Raw genomic sequence first — 13,466 nt, forward strand, 5'->3', positions numbered from 1 at the left:
TGCTGAGGGACTGACACTCCTCTAAGTTCTGGTTTCACCTTGCGAGGCAGTCCCAGCATGCTGACTATTTGCTGGCTCCTGGTGGTATGCTGTGTAATATATTGATGCAACTCTTGTTCATAGTGTTGCTTATATGGCCCAGAATGTACCCAAATTGCTCCCTGGCTTCCAAATGGGACACAACATTTCTGCAAAGAGTGCATATGGCAAGATACTGCTCTGGGTCATGTATAAAGAAATTCGACATTGTTTTTTAAGCAGAGGCATGAGACGAGGGAACATGTTGCCCCGTAAGTGCAATATGTGGTACTGGCTGCTGTAATGATCTAGTAGGTACTGTTGTAGATTAACATTGTACACACCTGCCACCTGGGGGTCTCTGAGGTGTTGCAAAGAGAGTGTACACAGGACAAAAGCTTTGTGGTGGTGTTTCGACACTCCGAACCCATGCAGTGATTGTGGTGTTAGGTGCCTTTTCAGCCTGTGCTTGTTCCACCAACCCTCCCTCTGAGCCACTGCTGGGGTTGGGCTCAGTAACTGTGCTCCCAGTGTTCTATTATGAGAAGAGGAGTTGTAGCAAATGCCCTTACCACCATCAAAAGTGCAAAGGGTGGGACATGCAGTGAGTGTGCTAGCCTGAAAAATATTCTGTTCCTCTGGTCCATTGGGCATGGCTCTGCTGCCCCTGATCTACTATTATTGAGAGCTGCAAATCCAAAACCCGCTCAAGAACATCTCCTCCTTCTGCCATAGATTCAGTGGTAGGCCCTTCAGCTGGCACTACAACAGGCCCCTGCAGCACCTGGACATGTATGGTGGCCAGCTGTAACAACAGAGCATGAGATCCAACCCCACTTGGGCCAGACTCTGATCTTTGGGATGCTGCGGTTTGGGTTAACTGCAATGAAGTGGCAAAACAGAATTGGTAGAGATACCATTAGAAGTACTAGTAGCCATCACCACAACAGGCGTTTGAATGTTTGCATTACTTGGTGTAGTAGGGGTTGATGTGCAACTGACTGACAGTGTACTATTTTACTACCCAAGATTCTATCACCCCCAACAATTGCAGCAACTACTATTTCTGCAGTTAACGTGCAACATTATCATGGCACCTTCCTATCACCCTAACATATTTGGCTGCTGCCTCTGAGGGCATCTTAATTGGTGTTGCTTTTCGCATCAAGCCACTGGCAGCCCCTGTACAACCTTTCTCAAAAGGAGATAGTGTTGTATGGTCTTGCACCTGACCTAAACTCAACTGCAGAAAGTAGCTGAAATGTGTACATGTACTAAATCAAGTTCTTCTTAAATTCTCACTCAAACAGGTGGTATGTTACGTCACACAGCCAATCAACCTGCCACTAATACCCACCACCTGTGATCACTCCATAGATCCATTTTCCAGCACTACTACATGTTGTTCTGTTTCCCCAAAGCAATTCAACTATTTGTGTGTGAGTGCACCCATTCAATCAAGCTGGCCCAGCACAAATTCCTCCTCTGTCCCTCTACTTACGTGCGAGTGTGCCTGCTCAGTCATGTTGGCCCTGCGTACACTCCTTCTCTGTCCTACTCAAGCAAGTGGTGTGTTCTGTCATGCAACCAATTTACATTTCACTAATGCCCACAGCCTGTGTTCACCACCTCTAACAATCTTTCCAACACCCACCAAATTGTTTTCTGTTGTCCCAACTTTGTGGCAAATTCACTTCAACAACTTGTGTGTGAGAACATGTTGAATCAAGCATCCCCGGTGCACATAAGCAACAGAAAGTGTTGTGGTTCCTGGCAGAGAAAAGTGAAATCTCTCCAATCCCAAAGGCTAGCCTACCTTCCTCTGAAATGAAGATTGTTTTAAAGGGTGTTTGCAAAAATAAAAAAAATAAAAGGAAGTTCAGTAGTGCACTGCCTAACATCATCGTAACCAAGTTCTCTTCAATCTAAAGTTTAATTTTCTTTAAATGTTTCCTCCTTTCTGTCTCACCCTTTAAATATATCAAAGCGTGCAATAATGTTTTGTTTAAAATTCCAAAAAGCCCTACCTAAAAATGAAAGTAAAATGCCACAACTCTCAAACAGTAGCAGTCATCTAAAGCTTAATTTCCTTTTAAATGCTGTTTCTTTTTCTCCCTGTAAGTATATACAAATAACACAACATTCAATGATGTTTTGTTTAAAATCCCCAAAAGCTCTAACTAGAAAAGAAAGTCAAATGCTACCGCTTTCAAACAGCAACAGCCACTAGCCCACACCACCCTCCCGTGTCTCTGAAAGATTCCCAGCTACTGCTGAAGAGCTCCAGGAGGCTACAGTAAGCTACTAGTGAATTACACCAAACCCCTGCGTTTGTCTTAGATTAGGGAAGCATTGTCACCCATTTTGTATTCACTTAACTTCAGCTGACTCCAGGAGAATGGATCTTAGATTGTATTGAATAGATATAAGTACCCCTCAACTTTCATATAACGAATGAGTCCTCCTTCACAAATGGGTCCCCACGAGCAGTTTCAGAACAAAGGGTTGCCTGGGATGTACATTCGGCTTTATACGCATGGAAATTGAAATGACTCCTTTAAGGTGCCTGTTAGGGAGAATTCCCTCTTTAGGCTGAATTTCTTAACCTAGTGAGTCCCCCAGCAGCTTTGCTGGATTTCTGGAGTTTGTTTTTTCCTCCTGCCAAGAGTAAGACTCTTTTTATCCCACTCTTGGACATGATTTATGGTGTTCCTTTGACTGTTAATGTGTTTTATGGGCTATGGGTTCCTTTACTCCATAGGGTCTCATGTGTTTTTCCTATGTGTGTTACACAGCACCCTCCGTGCGGTAACACAGGGGTGTCATAATGACCCCCCCCATAGACTCCATACCCTGGGACTGACTACTGTCTCCCAGGGCATGTAAAGTCATCATTGGCTTTACTAGTCCCAAATTATTAACAGAAACCAGTGCAAACCATCATATTGTGGACGTACTGGTCGGGGCAATTCGATTGCCCCGGTGTCTGTTAGTCGAGGGGTCACGTCTCCGTCCCCCCTGACCGAGTTTTGGCTGGTGGCAGTGGAAACTACTTTTTATATTCAACCGCGAATATTTCCCAATGGGATTTTCCCATTGTTCGAGGCTACCAACTTTAATTATTTAATTCCTATAGCCTCGAACATACCGCCGGTTTATTTAATTAATATTAATTCTCCAGTTGGTATTTTTTGCCAAGACTCGATTCTAAAATGGCGTTTGTGTTCTCTTCTGTGACTCCAACCCAAGTCGAGCCCTTTGTTCCACTTTTTGGCGGGCTTCTCCACAGAAGCCTCCAAAAGTGGTGCCACTCTGTCTGGGTACCACAGGGGATGTGGGAGGGGGTTTAGGCACCCTGGACTGAGTTACCGTGGTAACTCAAGTCGCACTCTTGTGTGATTGGCCCAAGTGGCTCACCACTTAGCATGTTTGATTGACAGCTAGGCTGAGTGAATGGGGTATGATGCATAAAAGCAGGGCTTTGGGGACTGGAACTGCAGAAGTCGCCACAGGACCTGAGAATCCGACGAGGGAGAAGCTGAGCAGACCTACCACGACGACACCACCGGTGGAGCCCTGCAGAACTGACTCACCACTTCCCGACGACAGAGAAGATCTCCCGGCTGGAGAGGCTTCTTCCCCTGACTGGTGGGCACAACCAGTTTACCTTTCTTTCTTCGCACCCCAGACCGGTTTGTGGTCGAACTGCCCGTGCCAAGCACCCCGGCGGCCGGATAGCCACTCACCACTGAACCGCGAATCAACGGACTGCTCCTTGTACCTGAGAAACTCTGTGGCTGGTTTCTTCCCTGGCAGTGCAACAGACTCCTGTCTTCCTCCACGACGAGATCCTCTCTTCCCCCTGACGAAGCACCGACTTGCATCCGCTGCCAGGAACAACTGCCCCCGCTGGAGTGTTCTCACCACTTTAAGGTACCGTGTCCGCCAGGCCTCCCTTTCTAAAGATTGCTACAAGGTAATAATAACTCCTTAACCTTCTGGACTGGGCTGGCCGCCTTGACCCTCTAACTGGTCCCTTTCTTTGGTCCAACTCCTTTTTGAACCATTACAAGTCTTTTGTGCACTGCAACAGTGTGACCTTGGACACATTTCGTTTCGATCCTCTTAAAGCGGATCCGGCCTACTGACTCTGATTTCACGGTTTTACTTTGCCTTCCTCTCTTGTTATGTTCTTGTAAAAGTGTTGGGATCTGTTTCAAATAGTTCTCTGCTTTTCTCTCCCTTTTTAAAACGAACTATTAGAGTGACATCTACGTTAAGCGCTCACCGCTGTCTGAAAATAAGTGGGGCTTTACTTAAGACTTGTCTAATATTCTTTTAAGGGAGTGTATATCTTTTAGTGACCGTGTTTTTGAATTGCTTACTATTAGTGCCTATGTGTATTTCTAGATGTGGTTTTAAATAAATAATTATATCTCTTTTACACGAAGCCCTGGTCAGTGTTTACTTGTTCTATTGTGTGCTCTTGACCTATTGTGAATACTCTGTATACTGCCTAACTCTTCGTGAGGGAAGTCTGACTGCTCAGCCACAGCTACCAAGTGAATCTGTGTGGTACAGACTGCTACCAAGTGGGTTTACTGCCAAACACCTGTAGTCTTAAATCTTTTGCAGTGGTCCCAGAGGGAACTGCACAGGTTTCTGCTTAACAGTGCCCTTCCTCCCTAAATATCTATTTACATATTTACAGCCTCCAAAGGCTACAAATGATCAATAATTCTCTGTCGGGATATGAAACTTCATGATTGATTAATAGCCTGAATTTTCAACTATACCTTTGGAAAAAGCGGGTTTGATTTAATTGGATCATGATTTTTAAAAAGCAAGACGCTGAAATGCACAGAAGTACCATTTATATACCATTGGACACTCTATACAAAAATGCAACCGTTTTCATTGAAATTAGATCTAATTTTGTAATGAATTACAATGAAGAGGACAGTGCATTTTACGCTTATAATGCTCCTGTGTCTATTAGGAGCTAGCATCTCCTTTCTTACAGACCACCCATTCCAGGGACTTACCATGCAATTCGGATTTACACTGGAGATATAGCACTCGAAGCAGCAACAACTGCACTCCAAGTCGTGAGGAAGTCAAGAAGACCCACAACAAAGAAAAAACGACTACAAGTTTAATAGCATTTAAAATCAAAAAGCAGAACAACATGCAGCAGAGGCAGGACACCAATAGGATATGTCCTGTTGAAGCGTTTCGCGCTTCACATAGCGCCTGTTCACAAACAGGGGGCAAGAGAAAAATGTGCTTAAATACATGATGGTATTCCTTTCACTGTGTCAACTAACTGCACAACTCTCCATATTAAAAGATAGCACGAGCGGCAGACATCCTGTAAAGTGATAACATGGAGAAGTAAATCAAGCAAAGTATGCATGCCATGTTAGAAATCAATTAACGAGTCGACCATAACAGACTGTGTATAATGTTACAATGAACAAATGGACCCAAAGTGAGTACAATAGTCAATTATGGTCCACACATGTATTCATTAAAGACCAGTAAAGTGCATAATGCCAATTATGGTACACACATCTATTCGGAAAAGACCAATAAAGTGCATAGTGCAATCAATGCATTCAGGAATATCACAGTATTGCAAAAATATGAACCTTGTATAAATTAAGATTAAACACCAATACTAATGGTAATAGTAAACACACTTTCGCATTCTGTCAAGTGTAATACAAGACAAAATGCCAAAGCAGCATAATAAAGTGCAAATGCATGGAACAGCTTTAATCAACCATAATACATAATCCATACAGTGTGATACACTGAAATCCATAATTAATAGCAATCCACCCAAACAAGTAATCGAAGCTAATGAGTGCATAATGCAATAGATGCATTTGAAATAGATTTAGTCTACCACACCTGTAATGAATATATGAAAACAATCTATCAAGCATAATACAAGATTTAAAATAAGAGCAGCATAATAAAGTGCGTATGCAAGAAACAGCCACGATAAAACATAAAATATATCCAGAAGAACATGATAATGTGGAAATGCCTAAACCACAGATAAACTGTTAAAACAAATAAATAAACAAGATTTCATAAACCAACAAAGACAATTCAATATCTCAATCCCAAGCCGCATAATCATGAGTAAATGTATAGATAATGAATAATTTTCTAAATAGAGAGACACTTGGATATCACATAATGATCATATGGAATAAAGTGCAAGTGCTTGAGCTAAATCGAACTCATGACACAAATATGTAAAAGCTCTATAGTCCCCTGTTACCCAAAGACATATGGCCGACCAACACCAACAAGGGTCAGTCAGCAAACAGCCAATAATGAGCAACCAATGATACACAACCAAATTAGCACACAATCAAATTCCAATTATAGTCTAACCTAAATGTTGTATTTCAGCAAAATACAACAAAAAAGACATGCAATATAAGTCATAAAAACTCAACCAAGAAAAGCTAATAATTTGATAGCAGAAACATTTTTACACTCCCAAAAAAGTATATAGTTCCTCATCAACATTATGTCCATTGGGGACTTTTGAATCGAAGTCAAGAATAAATTTGGTTTCCAACAGTCGCAGCTTCAAAACACGATCACCCCCTCTAGGATGTTTGGTAACATGTGCTACTGTGAAAAAAGTTAATAGTCATTTTCATGTTGTTCTTTGAAATGTTTTGCCATTGGATATGATGGATCTGAATTTTTTATGGCCCATTGATATTGAAGTATTCTTAACTTCAGTTTGCTGGTGTTACTACCTACATACCACTTCTGACATGGACAAGAAAGGACATAAACCACAAAAGAGGTATCACAAGATATCAGATGTTTGATGTTACACACAACAGCATTGATAGGTTGAATTAACGATTTTTGCACATCTGGATGGGCACAGATTTTACATTTAAGGCATTGTTAAAACCTGAAGGGAAACCAGAAAGCCAATTGGTTACTATGGGATTTTTTACCAAAGGTGGTAGAAAGCTAGATACCAATTTGTCTTTTAAAGATGGTGCTCTTTTATAGGTGAGCACTGGACGAGTGGACAGTAAAGAAGATACATCTTTATTCATGGTAAGGACATGCCAGTGTTTTTTATTGATTTTTCTTAAATTTAAAGACGAGTTATCAAAAGTAATAATAAGGCGTGGGGGGCGTGGCTTGGACGGCCATGTAGAGGGTTGTGTTCGTGTGGAGCTCCGTTGATCCTGAGATGATCCTGTGGGAGCGGTGCGCGTGCGGTGACCAGCTGGCGCTGGAAAATTACATCCATGCGTGTGAACATGGAGGCGACACCCGTTGAAAGTCTGGTGGGTGTAGAAGGCTCGGATCCTGAACTATCACTATTTGTCTGCCGCGGGTCCCGGATCGGGGACAAGGACAAAATGGCGGCTGTAACAAAGGAGATGGCAGAGATCGCAAGAGCGCCGCTGCAATCGTCCGTCTAGGACTGGCAAGGCCCCTGCGGTGAACTCCGCGATTATCGCCTGCGGGCGGACTGGGAAGCGGAGAGAGAGCGCTGGGAGAGCGCACGACGGAGGATGCACGAACCTGAAGAGGATTTAACCCACGGGCTGTAAGGGCACAGGATCCTGCCCAGCGAACTGCCAGCCGTGACTGGGTCCGCGGCGGAGTCGTTGGAACGCCGCTGGCGCTCAGGAAGACACATTGTGGCAGCGCCGGAGGGGAAAGGCCGCGTGATTGTTGCATCAGCAACAAAGTAGCCGCAGACCCTGTGAGCGGTGAAATCGTGGGAGCGGCTGCTGCTGCAGGCCCCTTGGCACTGCGAACCTACTCTGAAAAGGGAAAAAAACCCATTGAGACTGCCGAGAGACTGAGGCTGATCTACAGTGCATTCTGGATACCCTCGGGCTGGGTTGCCTGAGAGGAAGGCAGTCGTGGGCGCTGTGGGGTGCGCTGGGGCCCCCCTTGGAGACACAGAGTGAAATGGATGCTGTGACACCATAGGGTCCAACACGGACACAGCACACCATATGAGTGTGCATTGGCCTGATCACGCCGGGCCTGTGCCTTGAAATGTCGGCGCGGATCAGCCGAACTGGCTGATTTAAGACTTTTTGTTGATCCTTTGATGCCTAGCCCACCATGGGCGCGTGTGGCGGCCAGGCGCAGGTTTGGACAGCAGTGGGTGGTTTGTGACCACGCGGACAGTGGTGTGAAGAGAAGCATGGCAGGGTCTTGCCCAACTGACGCAGCAGGATGTCCTCCAAAGTGGTGCGACCCCGGATCAACACTTTGCCACTAAACCCACACCTAACCAACCTTGCCCACTATATCTGAGAAATTTCAGACTTAGATCCAGATTCCTGTACGTACCTACACGTCAACTCATCACCCACACCAACCATTCCAACACCAGCCAAACCCAGCATGCTCAGACTCCACCTGACAGCCTAAAGACACCGCCCAAAAATAAGGTGAGGGGTGCTCTTATCAATGCTAGATCCCTCACCGCCCATGCCCTGGATATCGCTGATCTCATTACCACACAAAATCTTGACTTCATCGCCATTACGGAAACGTGGCTTCACGCAGCCTCAGGCCCTTTACTGGCACTTGCCATTCCTAACGGAAACTCCATTATCAGAAATGACCGCAACTCCAACCTCTCCAGAGGTGGCGGAGTCGCATTCATCCACAAAGATGACATCAACATAAGACCGATCCCTAACACACAACTCTGCTCTCCGGAGTCAATTTCAGTCAAACTCTCTCTTTCCCACAACAGCACAGCTACCTTGCACCTCATTTATAGACCTCCGTGTCCACTTGCTACCTTTTCTAATGACATTTCTACCACCTTGGCAGACAATACCAAACCTAACTCCCAAGTTCGACTCCTGGGTGACCTCAACCTCGGATTACTAGATCCTAATGATTCTCATGCTAGTGAGATCGCCAGCAATATTTCAAATCTAGGTTTCTCCCATCGCATCCTCGAACCTACCCATTCCAAAGGGAGGACGCTCGATTGGATTGCTGAGTTAAAGTGTAACACGCACATCATCTCTAACGACCCTTGCGCCTGGTCCGACCACCACATAATCATTTTTGATATACCTACCATAGATTCCCACATTAAACCCATCATTGCGCCATCCATTCCTACCAGAAACAAAAAGGATATCACCAAGGCCAAACTTATACCCTTGATCCTGCCCACTCTCAATAATCCTGCCCTTTCATCAGACGACCCAACGGTCATGGTGGACATCTTCAATCAAACCATGCTCAAAGCTATCAACACTATAGCACCCTTCAAAACTAGGAAACCAAAACAGCGTGCACATCTCAACTCTTGGTTCACGCCTTACCTTAGAAAACTCTGCAAAGCAAAGCGGAGCGCTGAAGCACTTTGGAAAAGCCTACCTAGCGAGACAAACAAAGACAACGGGCCTCATTACGACCCTGGCGGAAAGTGACTGACCGGACCGCAACAGCGTAAATAGCGTTTCCGCCATTGCACGAAGGAGCAAAGTGCGGCTAATTACGACCCATCGGGCACGAGCATTACGCCATGGCGGAATCCGAAAGGCTGCGATGGCGGAAATGACCCCAAAACGGCCCTTACCGCCGCCGTACGCTGCACCAGGTGCAATACCGCCACCCATCTTAGCGGTCACCGTAATGAGCGGTCACCGTAACGAGCGGGCACCGCAAATTACGGGCACCGTAAATATACGGAAACGGAAGTAAAAGCATGTGGCCGGAACGGGAAACAGCACGCCGCACAACTATAAAATCCGAATCCCAACACAACCATTAAAAATCCGACCCTGACACACATCCCAACCCGTTAGCAACCCCAGTTAAAAAAATAAATATGGGAAAGGTAGCCAAGAAAGCGTGTGATCGCAAGCGGCAGGTACACTTCTCCCGAGAGGAACTGACCGTGCTCACCGAGACCCTCCAGGAAAATGCCGCCGTCGTCTTCTCCAGTCAAATGACCAGGACGGCCCTTGCCAACAAGAAGGCCATATGGGCCCTGGTGGCACAGCGCGTAAGTGCGGTGGGGACAACACCCCGCACGCCACAGCAATGTCGCAAGCGGTGGGACGACCTGCGGATCCGCGTACGCAGCATACTTTCTGCGAACAGGAACATCGCCACAGCTACCGGGGGGGGTTCAGAGTCGCCCATCAAGTTGACCCCCTGGGAGGATATCTGCGCCTCCACCATAGGAATGGAGAGCATAGAGGGAGTCGGAGGGATGGAGAAAGGAGTGCCGACATCCGGAGAATCAGGTAGGTTGGCCAAGAGAAACAATGCGAAATCCACAAAACACGAACATGTGCAGTACCATGTGACCCCATAGTGCAATACATACTTTGCCCTGACAGCGCCCTCTAAAAGTCAGAATGAATAAACAAATCAATCAAGATGCCATAAACAACCCCTACATGTGCAGCATGCACCCCCTAACTGCAGGCAGCCAAATGAATGCATCCTCAATCCACACGAAAATGAGACCACCTCCAAGGCCCAGTCCCAAATCAGCCTCATGTACCACCCCAATGCATTTGATACGTTGCCATTCCAAATCCGAAAGACCCATAACTAACGGTCGCCCCTCTTTACTCCACCACAGGGTCCGATACCAACGACGAGCTGCAGGACACCCCTACCAGCACGCCTGCAAAGAGGGCCAGGACCAACGTCCCAAGAGCCTCCACCTCAGGTGCAAGGATCAAGACACGGCAGCAGCAGGAATCAAGTGGCAGCACACTGGAGGGGACTGCAACAGGCACCCCAGCAGCCAGCAAGTCCACAACCCCAGCACCACAGGTCCCCCCAAAGAACGTATCTGATGGCACTGCCTCTGGTGGTAGCAGCACCATAGGTGACACAGCTGTCATGCCAGCATGCTCCGACACGGAAAACAGTGCTGGCGACGTAGGTACCATCCATGACCTTTCCCAATCCCCCTGCATGTTCCATCGCCTACACCATGACGAAACCACGCAGGGGCACCCTGAAGACGACGACTGGCCAACCCCCACAAGTCCTGTGCCAAGGCAACATGTGTTGAGCAGCCCCCCTGTCACACCACCGCAAATGTCCATGGCCCAGCAGAGGCAACAGTCCCTCGACCTGCTGATCGAGCAACAGCAGGAAGTGTCCACGCTACTCAAGGACCATGCAAATGAATGCGGGGGTTCCAGGGCAGCCATGGAAACATCCACCGAGACACTCAGGGCACAAATAGAGAAAAGTAGTGAGAGCCTCAGGGGAGAAATGGAGAGAAGCACCGAGAGCCTGAGAGCACAAATGGAGAAAAGCACCGAGAGCCTGAGGGGGGAACTGCATGCGACGTCCAAAGACGTTTGTGCTGAACTTGCTGCTGTGCGCCGTGTGCTCTCGGAGCTCTCACAAACCCTCAGAGACATGCATGGACGCGAGCAGGCAGAGACATCATCCGTGGCAAGTTCCGTCCAGGGCAGCCCCCAACGCAGATCTGGCAGGAACCTGCGCTCCACGGGCAGGGGTGCCCCTGATACCCGTAGAGGGGGCTTGCAATAGCGTCTACCCACGGACAGCATGCATATTTGGACACTGGTGTTGGGGGGGAGGTAGTAGGGTGGAGGGGGTGTGTTGGGCTTCACTGGGTGGCGGGTCCATAGGGTGTATAAATCAAATCACATTAACAATACAGCACCTCATTATCATCCAATGACATGTGTGGACATTGATATTTGCGTACGAGGCCTTCATAGGCGTACAGTCCACAATGTGCCTGTACTACACACACACAGTGCCACAGGTCCCCTTTCCGTGTAATAGGCACCATGCGTGGTTGCTAGAAGCATGCATCTATGATGCTCTGTCGGATTGCACGTGCATCCTGTGCCTCATGGACTCCTTGAGGTGCCTCCACATCCCCACCCTCATCATCATCATCATCTTCAGGTGCATGCAGTACAGCGTCAGGGGGCATGGGCACATTCCTACGTATGCACATGTTGTGCAGCATGACACATGCCATGACCATCTTAGAAACCTTCTCATGGCTGTACATGAGTGCCCCGCCAGACCTGCTGAGGCTGCGGAAACGAGCCTTCAGTAGGCCGAATGCCTGTTCAATGACCACACGGGTACGTGAGTGGGCATGGTTGTAGTCCTCCTCATGCTCGTTCTGTGGGTTCCGGATTGGTGTAAGGAGCCATCTCTTCAGTGGATACCCGGCATCACCTGTATGAGACGAATAAAGGGTGTCAGTGGAATGATAGTGCTAAGTAGCCCCCCCCCCCTCCTGCAAGGTCATTGACGCATCAAATGGGCCACGATGTCATGCATGGAATGAGACTCACCGAGTAGCCAGGATCTGTGCCCTGCGTGTCGCTCCATGTAGCGTGGTATTCTTGTGTTCCTCAGGACCATAGAATCATGGGTAGATCCTGGAAATCTGGCACAACAATGCGTAAAGATCTTGTTGGAGTCACACACCATTTGCACATTGATTGAATGAAATTGTTTCCGGTTGCGGTACTGGACCTCCATGGCATGTGGGACAACCAATTCAACATGGGTGCAGTCGATGGCACCAATGCAACCCGGGATGCCGCCAAGTGCATGGAATCCCACTTTTGCGTTGGTAATCTCCTGGTACGTGCGTGGTAGTGTGATGTGGTCGTCGGCGTGCTTCAGGAGGGCATCGTGCACTTGGAAGAGTGTCCGTGAGAACAGTGGCTGTGAAATGCCATGCAACTGTCCCACTGTGTGCTGGTAGGTGCCTGTGGCCAGGAAGTGGAGTACAGACACCACCTTCAGTAGGGGTGGGATGGCGGTTGGGCTATCTATCATGCTCACGAGGTCAGCATGTGTCATGTCCACAATGGCGATTATGGTGTCCCGGTCCAAACGGTAGAGGGTGTGGATCTGCTCAGCAGTGAGGTTGAACGGATCAGCTCGGAGGCGTGGGATTGCGGGCCGCCTGCGTGGTGGTAGTGGCAGTGCTTGTGGGCCTTGCTGACCCTGCCTTGCCCTCCTCCTCCTCCTTCTCCTCCGTCTCCCCTGTGCGCCCGGTTGTTGTACCTGTTGTTGTTCGTCGTCTTCTTGTAGTTGTAGCACTTGCAGTGCTATCTGGTCCCCCAGGCCCAACATCGCTAGTCCTGCCGGTAGCATTTTGGAGTGGGAGTGGTTGTGGGAGGGGTTTGGGTCTGCTATATATGTGCTGTCGGCCTGTATGGCCTCCACCTGTGCTGATTGAATGAATCTGTGGCAGATGCAATCCCTTCTGGCCGAGCACGTCCCGCACGTAAGGCTGCATTTGGCCGCATGGCATCTTGGGATTGGAATCATGTATCAAATCCCGATGGCAGTGTGATGTACTTTGACTGATTTTCATGCTATGCTCCCATTGTTACACATGCTATGATTGCAGCCGCTTACATACCTGT

The sequence above is a fragment of the Ambystoma mexicanum genome, chromosome 6p (assembly GCF_040938575.1).
Source record: "Ambystoma mexicanum isolate Mex_15411 chromosome 6p, UKY_AmexF1_1, whole genome shotgun sequence".
Classification (NCBI taxonomy): domain Eukaryota; kingdom Metazoa; phylum Chordata; class Amphibia; order Caudata; family Ambystomatidae; genus Ambystoma; species Ambystoma mexicanum.